Source organism: Vidua chalybeata, chromosome 6 (assembly GCF_026979565.1).
Source record: "Vidua chalybeata isolate OUT-0048 chromosome 6, bVidCha1 merged haplotype, whole genome shotgun sequence".
Taxonomy (NCBI): Eukaryota; Metazoa; Chordata; class Aves; order Passeriformes; family Viduidae; genus Vidua; species Vidua chalybeata.
In genome coordinates, this window is record NC_071535.1 from 53,138,583 (window position 1) to 53,164,715 (window position 26,133).

The window sequence follows — 26,133 nt, forward strand, 5'->3', positions numbered from 1 at the left end:
TCATACAGAAAGAATGAGATGACCTTGTGAGGGAGAAAACTGAATAGGATGAAGTTTTAAAGTAAAAAGTACATCATGACAAGACAAGCTAATGAGGATTTCTGCTTGAAACTGGAGGTTCATCAGATTTCAGAAATGGAGGAGAAGAAAGCTGGTGGATAGAATGATTAAGAGGCACCTATTTGTTATTAACCAGCTGTAAAAAGGTCTAATTAATTTCTGGGAATATCACACATTTTCAGTCAACACAGAGGACTACTTGGACCTCATCTGAAATAGTGGGGTGATTCCTGATCACCTGTTTTCAAAAGAAAACTGTAAGTATGCCCAGAAAAGGGTTTCTGAGGAGATTACAAGAATGGGAAAATAACTTTCATGACAAGAAGCAAAGAAACCTTGGTCCTTCCAGCCTAGTTAAGCAAAAATTGAGAATACATTTAAGTATATTGGGTTATTGTTATACATAACCTTGCTATGCTTAGCTTCTTCTCATGGCTAGTTCTAAATATGGACAGCATGCAAAGGAATCCAAGAGCTATTGGAAGCTGGGGCAGAGAAAGCTTTGGGCAGGACCCAGCAGTGCTGACAAGCCCATCACTGAAGGCACAGTCAGGACCCAGCTGTGACTCCCCAGCCCAGGTGTCCATGGCCAGCACTGAAACTGTGAAGTGCACACCTGCAGGCTGTGTGTGAAGCTGCCTCCGAGCAGGAGCAAGGCAGGAGAGAGCACCAACTATGCAAGGAACAAACAATCATTCACACATATGGTAACAATAAGCCTCTCACAGCAGCTCAAGAGTTACTGAGCACAAAATGGGAACCCATTCTATGATTTTTAGTGATATACATTCCTCCAAGCAACAGCTTGGATTATGTGAGGCAACAGAACCCTTTCACACAGAAATATATCCCCATGGCAGCTGATATTTGTCTGAATAACCTGTTCAGCCATCAAGTGTCACCTTTTTGGCTAATGGTTTATATCAAAGAAAAGAACACACCTCATAATGTACATAACCAACTGTGTAATGCTGCTCAGCAGGGAAATATCTCTCCTGTAACGCTGCAGTGATTACCTTATGCCTTGAAGCATGAGAGCTGATGATCTTTATCTTACCTTTCATAACTACAAATGCTACTATTGGTCATAAAATTATCCAAGCACTTCAAAAATTCAGCCACAATATTTGATTTGATGACCCTCTGCACTGGGGACTAGCACAACCTCACTAGGTGTTCAATGTCTGACAAGTCATTTGTTTTAAATTACACCTTTATTTTCACATTGCAGAACAGGATTAGAATAACCTTCTGAATAAGTTTCACTAGAGCATTCATAAAAAAAAAAAAAAAAAAAAAAAAAAACCAAAAAAAAAAAAAAAAAAAAAAAAAAAAAAAAAAAAACAACCTGTGAGTAGCTAAAGTAAACCTTGCTTAAGTGCTTGACTGTGACTTTTCCTTATGCTATATGTCATAATAAATCCTCTCATGCAATAGATGCCAACACCTTCCCACCCAGAGCAGGTGGACTAGAAATGTGGAGGAAGTGCAGAGACAATGGCTTGTCTGGCTTTTCACAGGAGCCAGCACAACCATCCCAATTTGCTGCAAGTGTGTCACCACTTCCCTGCTGCTTGCAGAACCCTGCAACACAGGAACAAGGTCTCAGGGGGAGAGAGAGGTCCTTGGGCCACGACACCTCTTGTGATAATCCTGAGTTTGAGCAGCACTTCTCCTTCAGACAAGTGCCAAACGGTACAGTTTAGCCTTAAGTCCTTTAATTTGTGTTCCATTTTATCAGATGCTTAGGTGTGAAGAATACCAATATATTCATTGTCAAAAGGCATCCTCACATCTTTTCCTTTACTTATTAAGTCACAGCACTACCCAAGACGCTTGTCTGAAGAAAAATCTTTTAAAATAAAACCAAACTGAAAAAAAACCACCCACAACTCTCTTTGGGCTGCTCAGAAGATTAAAAAAAAAAAAAAAAAAAAAAAAAAAAAAAAAAAACCAAGAAACCCAACCCAACAGAATCAGTTACTAAAGAGCAAGTGGCCTACTTGTCCTCCTACCCATCCTCTCTCCACACACAAGCGCTCAGGCATACAAGATTGTTATGCTTTATGTCTGAGAACCTGATAAGGAAAAAAGGACAGATTCCAAACAGAATTAAAGCAGATATTCTCAATAAGCAAAGCACATTTTTGAAAATTAATTTCTGAGTAAGATTATGTAAACAAAGCCAGCTAGGCTCAATCACACTTGCATATCAGTTACCAAAACAGCTTCTAAAAGGAGGTTCAAAGAAGATAGGAGGTTTATTTTTGATATTTTTTTTAAGTGTCACTAGCTCAAAAAAATATTTATTAAAAAGTAATGACATTTCAGGGGACATAAAATGAGATTTTATCCCAAAAATCTAACCATTCTGTGCAGAGTGTTCTACAAAATGAGCATCTGGCAAAAATATCAAAAAGACACCATTTCTTTGCCAGTAGTAACATATTTAAGAGGTTGCTTGCTAGCAAACTGCCATGGCAACCACAGTAGCACCTGGAGTACAGTGTTCTCCTGAGAAAAAGCATGTCTTCCCTTGAGAAACAAAGTAATTTTGCAACAGTGCAACAGAAAAGTAATTTTTAAACCAGTTAAGTAGCTCCAGTGACTGTAGAGTCACTGAACTCCAGAATCAGGCCTTCAATAACCATTTCTTTACCCCAAAACACCTATATTAAACATCTATATTAAAAATAGTAGCTCTGAATACATCACAGCAAAACGCACGCTTTAGACTTACATCACTCTCCACTTCTATACCTAATTTCACGTAGAATGGCACAACTGAGGGACAACCCAACGTTTTTTGGAAAAAGTCAATAATAATGAATGTCACTTCAGTGTCAAAAGCAGAGTAAAATGGGTCACGATGAAAGACACTGAGCCTTGTAGTCCCTAAAAAAGGAGCCAGGACTGGTCATGCGCCTCCCTTCCTAGCTGCAAATGTAGCCTAAATTGAAAAATATAAGCTAGACTTCTTTCTGCAATTTAGAAATTTTATACCCAGAAATAGCCTAATCCAATCTAATTACCAAGGGACAGAGGAAAGAAAAGAAAAAGGAAAATATCAGCTATAGATCTCTCTGCATGTAAGAACATTTTTATGCTATGAAAAAATAAAAACACTGGAATGAGAGTTTTTGATGTCAAGTTGACCAATATTGCACTTGCCTTAGCTCCAATCTTTTCTACAGAAGACTGCACATAGTGATTAAGTCAACTTTTGAGAAAAAGCAATTCTAAACTCATGTTATTCTGAAAAATAATTTTATATAATGCATTATTTTTGAGTGCACCCTATCTCAACTATCATTTTAGAAGACTTGCATTATTGCATTTTTAGATACCACCAGTGGCAGGGGAGGAGGGGAGAGGGTTGAAACACATCACTCTAAGAAATTTTCCCTCCCCTTGCTTTTCTGGCTTTCCTTCTGTTCTGCTTTCTCAAGGCTATGGGAGAAAAAAGATACACAGATCATCTCAACCAATAAAAGGGAAAATAGTGAAGATAAGCAACACTGCTGACAATGGCAGACACCTTATTTTTCTGGTATCAAAAAAGCTTCCAGTGCTTTTAACTTGCAATTTATAAATGTCACACACTGACATTCAGCTTTTGCGTTTCCAGCAGACTCACTTATTGTCATGCTAATACTTTATTAAGATTTTTTTTTCTTTACCCCCTCTTTCACCTAAACTTTAAAACCTTGCCTGGAATCACTGTGCAGACTTATGCACTTGGCAACAAAGACAAACTGGGACCCAAGAGATGAACCATTCCTAGCAATGCCCACCTCACACCTCCTTTTAGATGAAGTTACTGCGGGTATGTTTTGAAAAGGTAAAACAATAATTTGCCTACTATGCATTCAGGAATAGCTTTCACTTACAATGGTTAAAATATTTCTTAGCCTTTTTTCCTTCCCTTGGTCTTCATTTAAAACCACAGTTTTACATTCTATTAGACACCTGCAGGTACCACAGATGAAAGAAGATTAATATATTCAACTAATGTGTTGACTACTTCTCTTACTAGTGTCAAAAACCTATGATTAAATATTTTCCTTCAACCATATTACAGTATGCAATTCTTGAATCAAGCAGTCAAAATTTAATTTATAAATGGAAAAAGCTTAAGCCACACAAGATGGAGAACATTGAAAAAACCTATTTATATGAACTGCTTTTCATGTAGGCAGAACAAACACTATTTTTCTCACATGTAGTCCAACTTCTGTTTAAGTTGCAAGTGTCCTGTCTCACACATTATTAGATGTGTCTGACATCTACAATAAAAAACAATTCCTTGTATAGAAGATAGAAAGGTGTTGTTTTTTTTTTTATTATTTTCTTTATTTTAACAGTGTAGTGATTTGGTTTGCTCCAAATGCAAGCCAACTGCCACAAGGATTTTCTCCAGGACTGACAGCCATCACCAACAGCCCAAACCAGTCAGGCCTCGATATGAACAAGGATCTTTAGTCATCTTCACCAATATCTGCAATAAATTTGCTTTAATTCCTTTTTGACACAATACTTTACATTCCAAACTGCACCCAGGTGTGAACTTGTTTAATCTAAAATGCTAAATTGCTAAATCTAAAATGCTATTTGGTGACAAATACAACATAGTTCAACAATGAATGAAAGAACAGAAGGGAAGTAAACTAAGCTTCTTTATAGAATGAAAATGGCCCCATTTCTCTCTGCACCACTATTAAAAGAGGTTTTATAGTAAAAGCTAAGCAGCCGGTAAGAGTTGCAAGCTATTTCGAGTTTCGTGTACAAAAGAGTTTTCTAATGGCAGAAGCTCAGGAAGTCATGATCCCACAAAGCTCAAAATTTTGATGATAATATCTTCATTCAATTGGAATGGCTTCAAAGCATTTCACTGTCACAAAGTGCAAAGGCACTGACTGGTGAAGCACTTCATGTTTTCAACTGAAGCACCTCAGTACTTCCAGCTGACTCAGTGGGACTGCTCCCAAGACTAAAAGCTGAACTGAGGCTGCTTCTCTGGCTGGGACACGGGAGTCAGGCACTGAAGCCATGATCCGGTTACATGGGCAGAGAATCCTCCTCCACAACACCCAAAGGATGCAGTGATCAGCAGGAGCATTGACACAGCCATGGACAGTCAACACCAAGTATATTCTGGGCTGAGAATGAGCAGTATTGGGAAGCCCTAGTGCAGTAGTTACTTTGTTCACTGTGGCATGAGGGAGCTTTTAGCCCTTTTCCTTTTTCATTTGTTGATGAAGACCCCGAGTTATTTCAAGATGCTAACAGAGCAACTAACAATCTAAGGCTATTTTGTGATATACATTGTGTTCTAAAAGGATTTCTGGGCTGTGTGTGAAGCATGTATTTGTTTTACTAATCAAATTTAATATTATTAAGCACTGTTTCTACAGGGTTTATCCTGACTAATATTATTCAGTGCTTTTACCTGGATGATGAAAGGAACATGCAGAAAAAAATTGCTAACAGACAAAACAGTGCTAACCTGGCAGGAACTATGAAAATGTTGGTGTACATAAGAATCTGAAGGTGTTCTGACAAATTGGAGACACAATTCTTCAAAAACAGAATGCAATTTGAAAAGGGCAAGGTTAGACATCTACACAGAAATAATAAACTGCACTGATACTAAGTGGGAGCAACAAATGAAATTGATAAATCAGTTGCTTTTCCAGAAAACAGCTCACAAAACAAAACCAAAACACCCAATATCTCAAATACAAGGGTTAAAAAATTACTATTTCATCCTGCTTTGCAGCAGCCTTTTTAATAATTTGAAGATGATTATGGTGCATCCTCCTCTTCAAATGCCTAACACCACCAGCTCTGTGAATGAAGATTATGTTAGCTCAACGTCTGCTTATTCCTTGGACTTTTTCCAGCAAATCCAAATCTGTCCAGATCTGAAGGAAATGCTTGAAGTGATGTGTTGCAATGCAGAGGGGAGCAAAAAAATTTATTATGTTTGGTACTTCTTTCACAATGCAGCTTGCCTAATTTTGAAAAAATAGGATAGTGACTCATTGGACCCTCAGATATAACAGCGATCCTCTTGAACACTCTTTTATTTTCTTTTTTGAACCATCCTATTAAATTAGGATTGAGACTGCAGCATAGGTTAAGTATTACAAAAGGTCTTCTCATGGTAAAAGCACTGAAGCACTGCAATAGCTTTCCACATGGAAGCTGTACAGTTTCCATCTCTGGGTGGGGGTTTAAGACAATGTTAGGCAACTATCTCGTAGGAATAATTTTGTTAAGCTAATCTATTGCTGAGCAAGCAAAATGTACTATACTGATCTCTCAGATCAGTTTTCTACCTTTCAGCACTGGCTTTTTGCACAAAAGTATTTTTTAGAGATACAAAAATATAGGAACGAAATGACAAGTGAAACAGGTTAATATTATTTCTCATTTGTCACAGCTATATGGCTGTGCCATTGCATCTAAGCATTCTAATCCTAAACAGGGAAAATCATACTCATAGCCAGCTCTTGAAATCTTGTACATCTCATGAAAATTTAACCCAAACATACCAAAGGAAAAGCAAATGGAGAAGTAACAGCACTGACCTGAAAAAACAGTGCTTTTATGTAACATTACACATTCACTAACAGTTTTTTTCCCACTTAACACAGAATTCTGTCTTTAAATTCTCCTTGAAGAAGGTCCACAAAAGGTCTTTTGAGGTAATAATTGCAGGAAATCATGGGTAACTGTATTCAGTTCCTCAGGACCTGACTCCAGTGTCTCAGAACCTACCTTCAACACCAAGAGATTTCTGATGCGTGGGTGGAACATCTACTGGTATTTCCACAAAGCTCAGATCTCATTATGGAGGTGAGGCCACACAAGTAGTGGAGGGTTTGCTAATTTGTGAGAAAAGGTACAAAATCTTAGGTACTAGTGATGGTTCTGCCTAGACATCATTGTAATGGATAAAACACAGCACAGACAAGAATTCCAGGCTGCAAAATTGTCCCCAGTACTCTATTACACATGATCCACAAAGAAACTGGAAGGAGTTCTAAAGGACCTTGGACCTCTGTAGGTAGTAACAAACAACACTTCTAAATCTGGCTCTTGAAACTTTCCAGTAAGAGCATTGTGTTCCCAAAAGGAATAAAAGAATTCAAACAACCAAGCTTATATGGCTCTGAGCCAAACAATTTTCAATTTTACTTTTGGAACCTTTTTTAGGTTAGTATATCAAGTCAGTAAATGAAGCATGAGCCATAAACCAGCTGAATATTATAGTTGACTGATGAGTATTTTTTTCTTTCTAACATAGCACCACATTCCAGTGTCTTCTATTTCAACATGATGTTTCTACTTTCTTTTCTTTGCTGGTTCTGATATCACCAACTGGAATACTCATCCACCCATAAATGCAGGTAATTAAAACACTGTCTTTTCAGACAAGAAATTCCAGGACACAGAGAGATATAAATTTCTTGTTTTCTGTCACTGGTTTTAACACTTTTTTTCTCACTGGCAATCACTGGTACGTTTTATGAGCTGTATGACCAAAGATTGAGGACAAAAGTGTGTAGAACACAGGGCATTTCCTTAACTTTTGTACTAAGAAAGCAACTGAACTTTGTACTTATTTCCTATTACCATCTTCTTTCATTAATATGAGAAAAGATGACAAGTTACAAGGTCTCAAGGATTTTACTACAGGCTTTAGAAGTTAAACTAGCAAACATGAACAATCTTTCATTGGTCATCACTCATTTATCTGAGTCTTTCATCACTCACATATAAACTGGAGGACTCCCCCTTGTTCTTAAAATGGATCCAAGTGTTACATAAAATTCTACAAGAAATTATGATGTAATTTTATCGGGATCTTACATTGTGCACCTAATTTAAGATGTTAAATTAGGACTAGTCTCAAGTGCATTCATCTCTCATATGAAAAAAATAGTTTGTGCATCAGCTTATAACACAAATACAAATATAAATCACATCTAGTGAATGTATTGATAGGTACATTTATGAAATCTTACTGCTGGATTGTTCAGATAACACCTCAGCAAAGGCTTGGCTCACTTCATCTTGGTTCCCCACCTTTAAGGATATAGACACTCACTTACTCCCCTAAGCTAGTACCCACATTTTGTTCTTTCTTCTGAATGGGCAAGAATGACACACTGTGCTATCTTCAAATAATTATTGAAAGTTTACACCTTGTGGTATTAAGAAGGATGACTCATCTCATATGCACACAGTTTTTCCAAATCTTAAAATTTAGTCAACTAACACAGCTGTAGACATAAAAGGTTGGGTCCAAACAGCAATTTTAGAGGGCACAACTTCCATATAACTTTTACTAGCTTCCTAAAATATAAATGTGTCTGGTTCCTCAACCAAAATCTATAACCCTGAGGTAGATGTCAAGGACCATGTGTAAGAGCAGGACAATCCACAGCATGGGATTCACATAAGTGAGCCTGCTGAGCAGAAACCTGCCCATGTTAGCTGACAAAAAAATGCAATAGCAAGAGTTTAGCTCAAATCCCACCTCTCCTCCAGGCTTAGAGGTCTTGCTCTATTTGACAGGGAGACACTTACCTCCACCTCACATTTTCCTGAGAACACAGGCACAAAGGGCCAAAGCATGTAGGCTACTAATTCCTGCTTAAGCCCTTAAAACACCCACTAAAGTCAGGAGAATCTCAGGATTTAAATTGGAGATTAAGAGCTGAAGCATCTTTAGGGATTGATCCTCTCTTTCAAAAGGAAACAACCTTCAATTTTTATTTTTTTTTTGCTGGTTCCACTAGACAGCAGAGAAAGAAACAAAAGCTTCTTCCCTTTGTGCAACAGTGAACCATTAAATGTGTCCTGACACACTGAGCACCCAAATCATTCCTCCACTTTACAGGATTCACACTGCCATTTCCCTGGCCACCACCCCAACAATCAGAGCAAACTCATCTGCAGGTGAAGTATGGAGCATCTCGAGTTTGCTCAGAAAAGGGAGTGAGATTTTCCTTGTAAGGCCAATGGTCAAGATACCTGCCAAGGCACACAAAGAACTAACAGCTGGTCTCTAACAATGTTAGAGAACTGTGTATTTTCTTTACAATGTAAAGAAATGTATTGCTTTCATACCTTGCTGAAACACTTTTGTACACAAGAAATACTTAACTATTTTGTCCTCTTCCTACAGTATATTCTTACTCAACTACACTGCAACTTTTACAGGATACAAGAAGTTTTGTCCTAAGAGGGCTGTGAGCTCCTTCATCCCCTCAAGAAACAAAAACAGTGACTGCTTAGCTGAAGATGCTAAAAACACTTTTGCAGAACTTTGGGGTTTTTTTAAAAATCCAGATCCACATGTTTCAAAACACTGGAATAACACACTGGTGATGAGGGGAAGGAACATAAAACATGACTGAGAATTACTTAATTCCAACTGCCCCATCAGGAAGCTGTCATTAGACATGTGCTCTAATTATTTTAATAATAATTTCTTCTTATATAACACATTCCCACTTTAAAAAAAGTTTTCTGACCTCAGAAGCAGTCTGTCATGACTTGTAAGTTCAAACCAACATTCAGTGACCCAGGCTGTCACCTGAGATGTGACAATTACTGTCATTTAAAGTGCCATAATAAATTTCAGGTAACTCGATTCAAGTCTGCCTTATTGACTTATAAGAGTCATGTTCATGGAGCATTCCCTTAATTTTTTGTCGCTGCTTAATGTCTGCAGTGGCCATTTATACCCTTAAGTATAGTTTCCTTTTGCAAACAGCAGAGATGGGATTTTCATCTGTTGTTTGTGAGCACTGCTCCTACCCCTATGGCAATGGACAAGTCTGTGGATCATTACTGCTTTGTGAAGTTGACTCCTGGTACCCTGGGAAACACATTCCTGGGATCCAGCACGTGGGGAACTGTGGCAACCCAACAATGCTGCACCCCAGCAATCAGCTGCTGCTTCTGTGGGCCCACTCTGAGCTCTGCTTCCACTGCAAGTGGAATTTAAGGAGACCACAGGGAGACCAGGAAACCTTTTCAGTAACTTTGAACAATAAGACATTAGAAAAATGTCAATGCACAGATAAAGGAAAATAATTATAAAAGGCTCAGGAAAGTATCCATATTCTGTGTAAACTACTTTTAAATAGCTCTTCATCTCTCACACCACATCAACCCAGAGGCAGCAAGGCAAGCACAAGCTGAAATCTGAATATTTAACTATTCACTTCTAGTTCTAGTGCCAGTAACTGAAACTGCTATACTAAGCTTCAGAAAAAACATATGCTGATCACAGGATGCAGCAAAGTGCTCAGAAATCTCAGCGAAAATCAAGAAGCCTATTGAAAAAGTAAAAAGTGATGGAGAGTCTACACAGCTAACCTCTCCAAACAAGTAACAAGAATCAACCCCACAGTGAGAGCCTGGAATTTACATCAAATTTGATGAGACGTTTAGGAAAAAACAGGACTGGCACCTTTTGAAAGGAAAGCTAGTGTTTACAATAAATGAGAATTTAGTAAGCCATGCATGAGTTACCAGGCTTTGTTCAAATAATGCAGCCTCTTAGTACAACAAGACACCAGAAAGGAACAAACAAAAAAATCCAAATATGTGATGTATCAGTACATGCCACACAGTTCAAGTGCACTTACTGCCTCCTCAATGCACAGTTCAGCTAGCACAGTTTTGATAGAACTCCTATTGTATGCTTTTCATGCAAAAAATTAATTACTTCTATCTGTCAGGCATCATAAGCTCCACTGCACTAAAATGAGGTTTTGTTTGTTTGTTCCTCTGATATTTTAATTATTGCAACATGATTACAACAGACTAAACAACAGCCTAAAGGTACAGATGTAGCTAACATCTAAAATACACTCGTGTATAAATAATTATGAGCGCACACACAGCTATGGACGATGCTTCTTTCCAAAAACAAGTAACTCACATAATCAAAGCTTAGAACACTTTTGTGGTACCTTCCTGTTATTAACATCCTCCAAAATTGCTCCTAATCACAACAAAGTGGCTTCCAGGTAATGAATAAACATCACTCATTCTTTTATGGGGGTAAAAGTGATGAGGGAAACACAGGAAACTTGGTGAGAGGTACTTGCAGTCATCCAATGGAAATGCACAACAAAAACTGTGAAGAACAATAACTGATCATACTCTATCACTTATCCTCATCCTTACATCTCACTACTCACATGTCATTCAAGCCAATGGCTAAATATTAATCATAGAATCATTTAAACAGGGAAAAAACCTTTAAAATCACCGAGTCCAACTGCTGTCTTAGACAACCAATACATAGAGAAATAGTAACCTCAGGCTGACAAGCTCTTGCCTTCCATCAATGCATATGTGGATTTAGAAAGTTTGGGGGGTGGGGGGGGGGAAGGTTGATCAGCTATTTAAAGGACTCTAAAATCTCAATATTTTCCACTTCAGAAAGAATTTTGGTATCCAAATATGAACAGACCAATTATCAAAATGGGTAGGATTATAAAGTTGCAATTTAAAGATGGAGAGTTTTAAAAAGAAGTAATGCATCATCTTATTCTGTAAGGAACGGGTTTGATTTCCAAGAGTTATGACCACTGAAAAATCTTGTCCAAAAATATAATACAGTAATTAAGAGATCTACCTATTGCAGTAGAGTTAGACTAGATCCAAACTTATTTTACTACTTGTATTATTATTGCTACTAATGTTGAGGTGTCCTGTGGTATTACACACAACTGTCAAGCCACAACCTATGGGGGAGGGTCTGGGAAAGGAGCAGGAAGAATTGCTGTCTGCACAAGAGAGTGGTGAGAATACCTGGAGTTTTGCCTACTGGCTGGCTGATGAGCCACCCTCCCTTTACAGTTGGTGCCTGTAAATGGAGAGTGGTAAAAGATGTAATCCTTTCACAGGATTAGTGAAAATAGAGTATTTAAGCTGACAAAATTCCTTCCTGCCCTCAAGCAGGAATATCAAAGAACAGCAAACAGCATCTGATGCTGCTGCACTTACAACATTCCAAACTCAGACTGCCCCCTGTATCTCCAATCAGTTTACCTGATGATGCAGTCTTTCACTCTACAGGACAAAATTCCTCCTACTGCAATGTATGTATTTTTCAAGAAATAACAGTGCCAGCTTTCATGCTAGTTGTAGGATACTTATTCTTATGGCACAATGAGATAATTTCAGTATCATCTCTTTAGGTAACATTCTTTTCCAAGATTGAAACCAAGAAATTGTACTAATAAACCAAATTTTTTCTTCCCAATTTTTTTTCCAACTTATTAATTTGAAAAGAGAAGAGACAGCTCATGTTCCCTCTATCCTTAAACCAGATTGAGGATATAATGTCCCTGTTCCAACTCTCCAGTCTCAGAAGGATGATTTCAGTCTCCTTTTTCTTTTGAAGGGTAAGGAGTTATCACATGCAACAGGAACTCATACAATTTCAAATAAAGAAAATAATTTACTACAAAATCAGTTGGTTTTCCCTCAAGATTTCTGATTTTCTTGTAGTTTCTAATTTTGGCACTTTCTGGCTGTCTCAGGTTTTCTGAGCTTCACCAGTTCTTGAGAATTCTATATGCCTACAGATTCCAGAGGGGTCAGAGTAAGGCTGTGAAGAAAATAAGGGAGAATTTACCTGGTTTAGTAGTAATACTGAAGGAAGAGTTCTCAAGCCAGTCAGTTGAGATTTAATTAAAATACAGGAGAAACTACCAGGGAATGATTTATATTCAAAGGGGATTATGGCCAACACTAAACTGTTTACAAAATCAATGGGAATCCAGCACAAAACAGATATAGCTCAGGGGAATACACATTGATTAGATTCCTGTGTCCAAGATGCAGTCCTCTTTTCCATGTTCCTCATTAATTCATTTCGAGATTTATGTGAATTGCAAAATAGATGTTCCAAGCTGTACCGAGCTCCAGTTATTTATACTGTATTAAATAAGGAAAAAAAAACAAAAAAAAAAACCTCTTATTCATCTGAAACTAAAATTCATTTGTCTCCAAACATTTAATGAGAGAGGATGGTTCAGCTCATCTCCAAATTCATCATCTGCTGCACGTTATGGAATATCCAATAATGCCAATACTAACCAAGAAACAACTGGTACAATCAGTTAGCTCTCAGACTGAGCTGACAATTTCCTGGTGTATCCAAAACACAAACCTAGGTACTCCTGACAACTGAAACAGTGTTTGGTAAAAGCTCTACATCCTCACAATATTCAATGTTCTGTAGCCTTTTATGTAAAATTAGCAAGGTTCTAAAAAGTCCTTGGTGCACTACAGCTCCAATTTTGTCAAGCCTCAGCTGCCCACCAGCCACAAGGCAGGTCATGTTTCAGCCAAATTTGGTATTGTTTGTACAGAAAAGTCATCAGATGATAACCACACACAGTGGTGTGTCAGGCTCTGAATAGATTTTCATAGAAAAGAGCAACTGAAAATTGTGCCTTACATTCTTCCACAAACTGGATGCACTTCAGATTGCCACTGACCTTTCCAACAGCGCTGATTGAGCTAACTAGACTGAAAGTTGGAAAGAAAATAAAGTCACCAAAGGGGCACTGGGTTAAAAATATCTCCAGAACAGAGCAGAAGGCCTGACCTTCAAAGGTTAATGTCACTTGTGCCCAAGTAAATGGAGGAAATGTTTCATGACCAAAACAGTGGTTCTTAAACAGACATTACATAATTCCAGCAAACAAAGTGTTTAACAAAAAAAAAAAACAAAAACTCACATGCATGAACTGGTGTCTTAAGAGACTGAACCAATTGGTAACATAGATTCCAATTTTCAACAATGATCATCTTCCCAAAGGCTTGCCCGGTTTTCCATTTTGTCAGTTAAGCGACAATAGTCCATGTAAGTACTGCAAAATTCCTCTTGCCTCAGAAAGTCACAGTGGAAAACAATGCCCATATTCTAGCCTTAAGGAAGAGCTTTGTGGAGAAAAACTAATCAGGACCATTCCTACTCCTGGAGGCAGGAATGCATCAGCAATAAACTCAGGCTGCCATGGCATCCTCATGTATGCCAGCTAACAACTCGGACCTGTCACTGGGGAGCACTGAATCAACCCTGCACAAAACTGTGTTTCACTGCCTTATGGATGGGGGACTCAAAAGCTAGGAAACAAAACCCTCAGTGATCTTCTCCTGAGGGAACAGAAAAAGTGGGAATGGCAACAGCTACTCCTTGAACACCCGCCACAATGGCAGGTCTAAGTTCCTGACCTCCTCCCTGGGAAGCAGAAGCACCAGCAGGCACTGAGTCCTGGCAGCAGCACTGGGCAAGCAGAGTGGCCAACCTGCCCCAGGAAACCACCCCAGAGCCAGCCCCAAGGCACACAGGGATTGCTCAGTGCAAACTCTTTGCAAGTGGGATGTTCTCTGTTTTCGCAGAACACAGCAAGTCTCTGAGCTAACACTAACTCACATTCAAATAAGATGTTACTGTGTATTCCTATAATTATCTCAGCACTAATAGCTACCAAGATGTACAGACACAGCCTCTGGTGAAAGCTTGAAGGGAAAATATGAGTCATAAAAATCAGGGAAACAAAATAATAAAACGAAAAAGAGAAGTAAACAATCCTAAAAGACGAGAGACAAAAAGGACTTTGCATTTTTGCATTGTCAATTTTATCGCAATTATTTTCAAGCACTTTCTTAAGCCTGTAAGTGGAGAGAAAATAATATTTTACTATTAAACACAATGATCCCTACAGGGACATGTTATATGCCTCATGCATAGAAGGCATATACAGCTTCAGCAAGTGAGTTCAGGACAAGATATAAACAACACAAGATACAAACACTTCAAACATCTTCAAGAAAAGCAATTTAAAAAATTACATTACTATAATGCAATTAGTCAGAAAATATCCATAGCAGGAAGGAAAACTAAGATTCTAATTTAGAAATTAAAATTTTAAAGAAAGTGATAAGGAGAGATACTGAAAAATTTTCTCCTCAACACCCAAAGAGTATTTTGAAATTTAACCTTTAGACATGATGAACAGATACACCAACTGGAAAAATGAGAAGTTATCTTTTTTGGAAAATAACCACTGAATACTAAAACTATTATAAGAGTCAGCAAATCAACAGGAAACTAACATCAATATAAGAATTAACTTTGTAGATGCTGTACATACATTTGTACTGATTTCAATTATTTAAATCAAAGTCTCACTAACGTTTTTTAGAACTCTTTTTACCAGCCTCCAAAATGATACAGGTACACAGGAGCAGATCATTAAATAGGGGTAGATGTATTAGAAAAATACATTTTTGAGTTATTTTTTTAGAGGCAGCTACCTACTTAAATGAAATTGATTTGTCTGTCAAAAATCTTACAGACTAAGAGGAATTCTCTTTCTAAAAATTAAATATGTACATGAATGTTTTATAGACTGTCTGCCCTCACCTGTCAACAACATTTAGAAAATAAAACTGGGAAAAAACCCAACAACTTATTTCTTGCTATGTAAGCAATTTTATTACTTTTCTACATTTACTTTGGCTGATTTTGTGGTATCATTGTGCTATTCCTTGTATAATCCTGCATCCAGTAAACTTCACAATACCCTGGCAAAACAACAAAGGATGCTGCTACCACTATTATCCCAGTTTCCAGGCAGTAAACCAAACCAGACAAACTTGCCCAGATACACAGCACTAAACACAGAGATCTTACACACAACTGGGCCCAGCTTCCTCTTCTCACTAGAATGATGCAAGCAGAAAAAAGCAGCCTCATTTTTAGTTTCAATTAAAACATGTCTCCTCATGCAACACAATAAATAATATGTTGCTGTTTTGCTTAAATAAATCAGTAAATGTGTTTCCATAACTGAACTGCATTGAAAAAAAAAACCCAAGTAAATGAATTTTTATTTGAAAATAAAACTTGATACATAAAAGCAAAATGTCTATAGATATTAAATTTGTTGTCTAAAATTGTCTAAATATACTAAAATTGTTATATGCTCGTGTAGCCCTGCTACATCTGGATAATGTCAAGAGCTCAATTAATAAATTCTTATATATAATAATTAATAATTCTTAATAAATTCAGAATAGACTGAACTTAATACAGACATAGCCTGTACCATCAGCATACAACTCAGTTCCAAATTATCTGAACAGAAGCTGTAAGGAGAAATGCTGGTCAAAGATAAAAAATATGCATGCTGAAATAGCAAAAAAAAAGCATAGAGAGCAAACCAAATAGCAAAGCCTGAGGTTAGTAATAATGTCTTTTCCAATAATTTCTTAACTTCTGTGCTTTGTTTTTCACATGCACATTAACTTTGGATACCCAGAACCAAATCAGTAAGTCCCTTACTAAATCTTGCAGGGAAAAATGTGTCAGTATAAACTGACATTTGCCATGGGTTTAGAGATTCTTGTACTTTTAGAACCAATTTTGTTTACCTTCTACTGGAAACAAAATGTATTCACATAAGGGAAAAGACAATAGCTAATGTTTACTGGAGCAGCCTCCAGCTATGCTATCACCAAGGGCAAAACATAGTTGCTACTAAAAATAATTTTACAAAATATTTTTATATTAAGCCAAATTAGATCTTCCATTTGGTTTTGCTGTATTGCTTGTTGAGGTTTTTTCTACTGAAGGATAAAATCCTAATTTCCTTCAGTAGTTTTAAAAATAAAAAATCCGTAACAATTGTGGGGACAAAGGAGTGATTGTTTGGTTTATGGCCCTTTTTGGTTTTCTTCTGCAACTAACTTTAGGTAGAGTAAATCCTTTAAGGTTAATCATACAACAGGTCAACACAGAATATCTGCTAGATGTCCTTTTCTGGATGCAGCAAAGCTGCTGCATTTTGACTTCTATTACAGAGCCTGGGCACTGTACGTCTCCTGGCTCCCCAAAGCCCCCACCTTTCATTTTCACCTTCTCTGTAAAGGTGTCACTCTCCTCATCTGTTACCTTCTCCCAGGACAGGTGCTGTGGCTTTACAGCCAGGCAAAGTGCCACAGTGTCCCCAGGGTCACTGCCCACTGGCTCAGCATCTCCTCAGGAAGCACCAGAGCCTCAGACACACTTGTACCCAAGCAGCTGAAATTGCTTAAAAGCTTTTTTAAAAAAAACTTCCTTGAGACACCATGGCAATGAGAACAGCTCCCGAGGAGTTTAAAGCTGTTTTTTTCCCAAGATCCCTAACATCTATACACAAACCTGAACAAAGTGATTTTCTACACTCATTTCACTGCATCTGTTACCTCTGGTCTCTACATTCTCTAGCCTTAGATCAGTGCTCTACATCCTTCACATGGGTTTCTCCAGCAAATCAGGTTTTTTTCTTATATTCACAAAATTGAGGAGGGTGGGGGGTGTTCTTTTTAGTCTGTAAGAGATCCTGCTGTAGGACAAGGGCATTTGTTTCCCTCTTCTGACCCACCCATGCCAACATTTAGGCAGCCTCAAAACCAGATCTGTTGCTCTACTATTGCCAGCACAGACTTTGAAGCAAGCAGATGACATCATTTACAACATGCAATTTTACACAGCCAGAATCAAGCCAAATCCAACATGTCATCTCTAAACTGCCTGTGAGAACTTCCATTTGGAAAAGGGACTCCATGCCCCCAGATCATTCTTTAAGAGTAACAGAGAGACAGATTGAGCACCAAATCCACACATCAAGTTTGTTCAAAGTAGCTGAAAAAAATTTTAAGCGCCAACATTTAAAACACATTCTCTTTTTCTCATTTCAAAACATTAAACAATGCAAAATAATTGCCTTCTTTGCAAACCCAAGCGCTGCCAAAGGTAACCACAGAGACAGAATAAAAAAAAAAAAAAAAAGAACAGGTTGGAAGTTAACTGGAGGTTTTCTATGCCAACTCCCTTTTGAACTTCACAGGCCCTTGAGAGAGGTGCAGCTGTCAGACCCCAGGGTGACTAAGGCTAACAACTACAGGCTGTTGTATTGCAATGGGAAAACTCCATTCCCCATATCTACATAAATATACATGGATGTACATGACTTTTTAAACTATTCCAGTTATGCTCCAGACTTTTAAAAAGGTAGAACTTCAACCTTTAGGTTTTGAGAGCTAAGCACACAATTTTTAGCAACTTGTATAAAAATACTGCTAAGTGGCTTCCATCCAGGTCCAAGCAAAACCTCCTCATTATATACAAACATTTCTCAGTATTCTTCAGTCCAGCTCAAACACAAGCGAACTTCTGATCATCACTGGAAGAACAATGCTGATTTTTTTTCTTTCCTTTGCTACCAAACGTTTGATGCAAGCACTTGTCTGGTTTAAACCACCAGAATTCCACCACAAATTCCTTCAAATGTTTCCCTTTTTCATTGATGCCAGCAGGAATGTGACATGAGCTATACTGTATCATAATTTGGGAAAAAAAAGGATTTTGGAAAAATCAGGATCAATACAAGGGCTTAATGAGTAAAGACCAGCAAAAGCTCTTTCTGCTGACAGGGTGGAGGACATACCCTCCCACACTGATTGCATGGATTTCTCCCTCTTGCACTACTGGAACAGCTATGGGGTAAAGGTGCAGCAGGATGCTCTGCCTGGAGTAGGGGTAGAACAACTGGAACAGTTGTTTACAGAACTGTTTACAGAGCTGTCTGTGGCAGAAGGAGGAGGGGCCTCTTGCTGCTTTTGGTGTTGAATAACACTGAAACCAGCCTGACTCATCAACTCCAGAGTTCAACCTCCTGATAGGGAGGTGAAGATGTGGCAGACCTGGTAAAGTACCTGATAAAGGAACCAACAATGACACCACTGAAAACTGGGGATGCTGGGCTGGCACAGCTGGCCAGGACACACATGACTGATGGTCACTTTATACTATAAAAGCCCAACCCCAGGCTTTAATGACAAGGTCTTCTAACACATCCCCCCTTGGAGTGTGTGCAGAGTCCTCCTTGAGTGGGCACATCCTGCAGGGTGAGCAAAGGAGATGTGGCCACCGTCGTTGGCATGGTATATTTAACATCAATCTCTACTGAATAATTGCTTTTAATATAACTTCAACATAATTCCTTTGATATTGCTTCAAAAATAGAGAATTATACTATACTAGTAGTCACAGCTGCCTTTACTGTGTAGTAAATAATTCTGATTAACATCTTTTAGTCTTTTAGCACTATCATTATAAATAATTTATTTTTATATAAATATATCTGGTTTGCCTTCCTTAACCCTGTGGAACAAAGATATATTAAGGTTCAATTACACCTACCAAATCCTTTGGACTTAAACCTCTAACCAAGCCTGGTGCTAAGCCTGGATCTAGCTGCACCCAGTCTCCTCTCTGAGAAGGAGTTTAGAAAGCAAGGGGGCCCTTTCTGCACCTCCTCACTAAACAGGAGCCATTCTCTGATAAACCTCGTCTGAAGCTCTCTGCACACAATGAAGGGCCATTACAGTGAAAAAGATAATTATGCTGACACTGAAGGAACATGCAATAGCATTTTTTTCTCTACTGGTCAGCTTTTAAGTCAGATTCTACTATGATTAGTAGCCAACAATATGGCACTGGATTTTTATTAACACATCTATCAAATTAAATCCTGTACAATTCAGGAGAATGCAACTCTAACATCTCAGAACATTTATAGATTTGGGGACACAAGATCCCCAATCTCTTAATGTGAACAAAAATTTCAACATCTTCAGAGCAGGATTTTCACTGCCATCCTGAAGGGGTGAGGATTTTTTTTTCCTTTAATAGCAATGATTACAATTTGTTCAAATGTGAGTTACTAACACAAGAACTGACAGTTGCAAGCCTGAATTCCTTGGGAGCCATAATTATTTATGACACTTTATTACAACAACACCAAAACATATGGTTACCTTATTAGAAATTAGAATTTATTTTCATATAAATCTCAGCATGACATTACACCAAAAGAACTAAAGTTACTCCAGGGGATGGTAAGTAATTCCACTTTCCAGGTTTCTGTAGCTGGAATATGATTTTAAACTAATTAACTTGTAAATATAAAAGCAGCTTTGATAACAGAAATATTCTATCCAGCCCCATATAAGGCACATACATCACCTTCCAAAAAACTCTTGAATCTTCTTAGGATAAAAATTTTAGTATTTTGCTTGAAATCTTTCTATCCACTGGCAAGAATATAATCTCTGCCTTGAATTTGCCACCATCCAATGAACTTGAGAGGCAAAGGGGCTATTTTGGTTTTAATTTAGTCTCCTCCACTAGCAGCTCATAGCACAAGGAATTTGCAGTCTCACTTATTCAAGTCCATATACCCACAAAGGCAGGACAACAACTGACAAGTGCTTGCCTTTGGATTATGTTATAAAAGATGATTTTGAGTTCATGTGATGGTTAAGGGTATAATTTTAAATAAAGTCTCTCTCTATGGAAACAGTAGGCAGGACAAACATATTATTTGTATTATACCACCAGGAGAAATTACTTTCACTGATAAATATGATAATTTACATAGTAGAAGTTTAAATTTGACACTGTTAGGTAACTGAAATCTTAAAAAGTAGGGTAACAAGTGTCTTTCAAAGAAAACTTTTTAAAACGCAACCTGGCATCGAGTTACGTGTTTATAAAAAGCATGCGGAGGGGTTGTTTGGGGGTTTTGGCATTGAAGGGGTGGTTTTGGGTTTTGCTTTGAAAACCCCCATGAGGACTTTGTTCCAACTGAACCGCTGCCATTAATGTTGTCTTTGAGACAGAGATGATGATTTGACTGTAATATTTTCAGATTCTTCTCCTGCCCTCCCCTTTTCTATGGATTCTGCATAGAGAAAAAAAAATCAGTGCATTTACCATCAATATTTGTCCCAACTCCTGAACTTCATGAAATCACCTTAAATGTGCACAGTTCTGTATACATATCTGTATCCTCACACCTCTGCACAGAATGTAAGTTTATCACAGCACACAGAACAACATCTACAGGAAGCAGACACCTTGTGATGCAGGTTTTCTGAGAGTACAGCAAGCAGAAGGATTATCATTAAAAGCTGACCCAGAAGTCAATTCAATGGACCCCATCCAAAACCACAGCTATACATCACTGCCACACAGAAGGTTTATATGGTACCACATAATGTTAATGTCACCTCCCAAGCCACAGTGCAGTGAAATTAGAACAGCTGCAGTGAAATCACTACAGAGGATGTGGGGAAAACTCAACAAAATTCACCTTATTTTATAGAGCAAGAAAAACACCAGCTGTGAAAACTCAGTGGATTACTGGCAGACTTCTACTCTGAGGGCCATATGCAGGACTGGGTTTATTCTTTTTCAGTTCAAATGGCTTGAGAAAAGTTCTGCACACTGAACAGTTATTTATGTGCAGAATGCGATGAGTCAAAGGATTAAATATTAGAGGTAAGCTTTATGAAGCTCTCTCATCTTCAAAACTGTAACAGAAGCCCCCTTTTATGATTAAAGGTTTTTTGTTCCACTATGTTTTGCAACAGAAGTAAACTTTTTTTTTTTCTCACTAAAGCATGTTGATTATTATGTCTTTGCATTTGGAACTAAATCATTAATCTAAAAAGGTTAATTTTTCCTGATTTCTGCAATAATGGGGAAAAAACCCCATCTTCTTCTGTGTGTTGTCAGTTTTTTCCTAAGTGACTTTCAGAAAAGAAACATTTTCTGACAAAACCTACACTAATGTACCTTCAGAACAGATATTTTCAATATATTTACGTATCTATCTTTCTGTAAAGGATTTCCTGACTACATGTGGTATCAAGTTCAAAGGAAAAGAAACTACAAGCAATAAAGGCCACTGTAAGTGTCTGGAATGTACTTGAAAATTACAAGGAAATTAAATATGGTTTTATTTTTACAATAGCTAGCAACAAAGTCCTGAGATTTCAAGCAGGCAGACATTCTGCCAGGCTCCCATGCTGCATGCTTGGATCCATGCTCAGTGGAAAATGAACACTCAGTTTTCTCCCTAAGCTTTCATTCGTCTTTATTTCATCTTCCCAAAATCTGCCAAGCCCAGTAAAATTATCATAACTCTTCCTTAGAGCACAAAGTAGGCAGATTTTCTGAATTTGGCTAGCATTTCAGAGCTTATGTGACTTTTTTGAAATGAGCAATAATTTGTTAACAACAGATTAAATAACACTTTTGGAGCACAGAAGGGAAAGAGCAACTGAGTCATGTTCCTTCTGAAAGTCACATGTGCTTCTGGAGCATTCCATCAAGTTCACAAATTGCATAAATTTTCAAAAGTGTTAAGATTTCATTCATCACTCTTTAGGCTGATGTAACAGCACTAAGATGAGGAGGGTCAGGTCATACAAGATTCATCCTAGAGAGCATAATTAGGTACAGAGGGAAAGAATACAATATAGTCATAAAATGAGAATATTCATCTTGCAGGTCCACTTTAGTGAATGGATCTTTTCTTATATGACACCTGTTACCACAGACCATTCTCTGATGACACTGGCTGAACACATGCTGTGTAACATGACAAGACACCTTATGGTATGCCAATGTACCCCTTCTATGAGATGCTTCTTGGGGGCATAAAGGACGGCTAAGGTTAATACTGATTTTTTTGTTCCATGCACTCTTGTCAGTGAGAAGAAGCATGCATTTGTCCTGTGCTATCTATCCCACTTCAGGTTTTAGCAGTACTCACAATGGATCAGATCTCAACAGCACCAAAGTAAAAATCACCTTTGTACCAACATAACTTTGCAGGTAGAAAGGGGCTGTAAATGTTTCAAGCAAAGAAGGTAATAAAGAATGGGGAGATTAAATGTGGCAGAGAAATACTATTCTTTTCCCCTTCACTGTGAAATATATAGCAGAAATTCTTCTCAGAAGAGATGGCCCTTTGCCTGTTATCTAAAAAGCAAGCATCAGCATGCTAGCTAGCAACAACCCTGGCTTCCAGCTGATGAGGCTTGATTTTCCTTTGTCATCTCTGAACTTCAGACTCCCACGTGCTGACCCTTTCCTGTCTCTTAGTTCGTAGTACTGTCCTATTATTTGCAAATTAGTCACAGACTGCAGAGTTTTTCAGCTCTGAAGAAGTACATGGAAGTATAAGTATTTGCAGGTCTGCTGTACACATCACACAACACATCTGGAACAATCAGCATCAGACAGACTCAAACAGATTCCCGATTTTGGTCCTGGTTCTGCCACAAACTGCTGCCCACGTGGCACTAACACACATGCAACTTCCCGTGCTCAGCACAGGTATCCATCTGTCCTGTCCTGAGAAGCCAGAGCTGCAAGAGTGTACACACTGCTGCAGCTGCAATGTTTGGGTCCTGCAGGCCTTGGACTTGGCTAGCTCACCTGCATGAGTCCCAGGATTTATCCATGCCTATGTGACAAAGGGACACTGGTTCAACACTTGTGCCTAAGTATCCACAGCTATAGGTAAACCTCAGACCACACGATTAATAGAAATGTTTCTACACATCTCTTAACAAAAGACCAATGCTGTAATTATGTCTTATATGCAAGACAAGCAGTCAAATGTCAGAAAAACAGAAAAAGCCCAACTTTTCTGTTTTTAAGTAAAATATATTGCTTTTATATAACACAGAGAATCTCCACTTATCTCCTTCATTCATCACAAGCTTCATTTACTTGTTTGCTTTCAGAAACTGTCTTCCCTCAATACATCTGTTATTTCAGAAATGGAATGCATATAGTGAGTGGTTATCTTATACATACATCTTGACATAAGAAGCTTCTAAGTACTTGAAAAGTAGTTGCTGAGAATGAATAGTGAAAGCCTCTCAGGTTTTTATTATTTATTTTACAAATTTGTTGATGCCAATTGTCCGATAAAAGTTAGAATCTTGTTTAATTCTTTTTTTCACTGTATTGCTAATGTGACTATGCAAAGTTAAAATAGAGACAAATGCTTATCAAAAAGCAGAGCAGACTCAAACACAATACTTCAGAGATCTTACAAAATGAAAATGATGCTGAACTCCAGCAGGATAAAACTGCGAGTAAAAACAAGCAGAAATAACAGTAAAATCCTATGTAAGGTAAAATAATACTATACATCACAATTCACATGCACAACTACTTCAAGTACACTGGAAGAGATGAGAAATCTGGAAAGCTCCAAGTTAATGCTCTGGAGCACTCTAAGCTAAGGTTCCACTCACCAGCACGTATCACGAGTTTGAAATAATTTAAACTTCCATCCCAAAGGAAACAGTAATCTTACATATATAGAGTTTAAAGGCTTAGCAAAGACAAAGACAAATTCAGAGCTACAGCTGAGCATGAGATCATCCTTGCTTCCACATGTGTTTTGTATGTTTAGTATTTGTTGCTCAGGTGTTTTGAGTATTTAATCCTTACACACAAATACAAAACAGTAAAAGAAAATCCATATTATTTCAACCTCCTGCTAAACTGTACCTACAGACATGTGCCTTTGCTCTCATTTGTTTAAATCACAGCTTCACCATGCATTTGAGACTATTGTACAGCCAACTATGAAATTATTCTATTTAGCAGATTAAACACGTAGATGAGAGGAATGAGGTTAGAGGGGCATAAAAAGAAATTCTGCAGAAAGCTGTTCTGAGGAGTAGAAGGAAGCTCTTCACAGGGCTGAAAGAAGTCACCTCTTGGCTAATCAATTTGTCAGTCTGTAGCTCCCTTGCTCAAGAGCCTCTTTCCTGTGTTACCTCCAGAGAACTACACTCTTTCTAGCAAATATATAATTTCATAAAATGCAGAAAGCAACACTCTCCTCTATCCCACAGTCTCTGGCAGCAAAAGCAGCTGCTTGTTCTGCTGTCTTGTGTTTCACTCACACACACAGAAGTCAGGGATTTAATGTGCCCTTTCAAAAATGTATGCAACACAGACCCAGGTATGTTGCAATTCCTGCTAATTTATTTTAAAAAGCTCTTTTTTCCACCATCATTACCACTAATGTACTGCCAATATCACCAAAATCACTTGGGTCAGGATGTTTAAATTTTTTCCACAGAAGAAAAAAGGGACAGTCTAGGTAAATAGAAATACTAAGCACTGTAATTATTTAAAACAGCAAAAAAGAACCCAGCTAATACTGGCTTATGTATCATAGCTGATAACAGCCTGTCCTCTGATGTCCAAGAAGTCCTTGTAGTACATAAAAAGGAGTTGTTCAGTTTTTTGTAAAAAAAAGTTTCTCTCTATACACTCTGCTGCCTACCTTTAAGAACACATGTGGGAACTGTTTTTCCCGTCATTGAAAGCGAATATAACGGACCATTCAAATTAATGTTTGTAGAGAAATTACTAAATACCATAAGACTTAAAGCTGCACTTTACTGAACATATTTATAAACTGCTATTTCAAGCCATCCTGTTCACTTGTATACACTAAAAAGCCCTTTTATGAATGCAAGATCATTTAAGTACAATCCACACTTCTTTTTTTATTCTTTCGTCCTTAGTCCTCAGTATTTCAATTCTTAAGCTATATTTTAACAGCTTGTCAAAAATGCCATCCCCTTCCATCACCAGAACTATTACAAAAATAATCTAGGGAAATATTTTTTACAGAGCAGTTCAAAAACTTCCTGTCATGGTCAAAAAATAAAATATTGCAGCCTGACATACAAGAGTATTAAAAAAACCCAACCCACAATGCAAAGGCAGGAAGGAATGTGGTACACATTGAATCATCAATTTATTTTTTAAGAAGTACATCACAGCTATGAATAACAAGCTCTAGAAAACACTGAGAAACAAAAAGGAGAGTAATCTCCCACTGCATTCATTCCTGTGATGGCATAACACATGAACAGAACTACCTCTGCTACAATCTTCTCGGAAATAGGTCTCTTATGTATCACAGCAAAACCATTTCAGTAAAGTACCTGTCCCACAGAAGTACTTCAGGAAGGACTGCAGGTCATCATTTTTATATCCGAGCCACAGTACTCCTTCACACTTACAGTTCTCACAAATGCCTGCACAATTCCCACTTCCTACATTAACGCATCTTATAAAGACACTGT

The 26,133-nt window shown here is 37.8% G+C and overlaps 1 protein-coding gene across 2 annotated transcripts in view; it reads right to left on the minus strand.

The window, feature by feature from the left end:
• The window catches only part of NELL1 (neural EGFL like 1), a 291,050-nt gene that overhangs the window by 178,389 nt on the left and 86,528 nt on the right, over nt 1–26,133 (minus strand). The gene's annotated exons all lie outside the window — the stretch shown is intronic.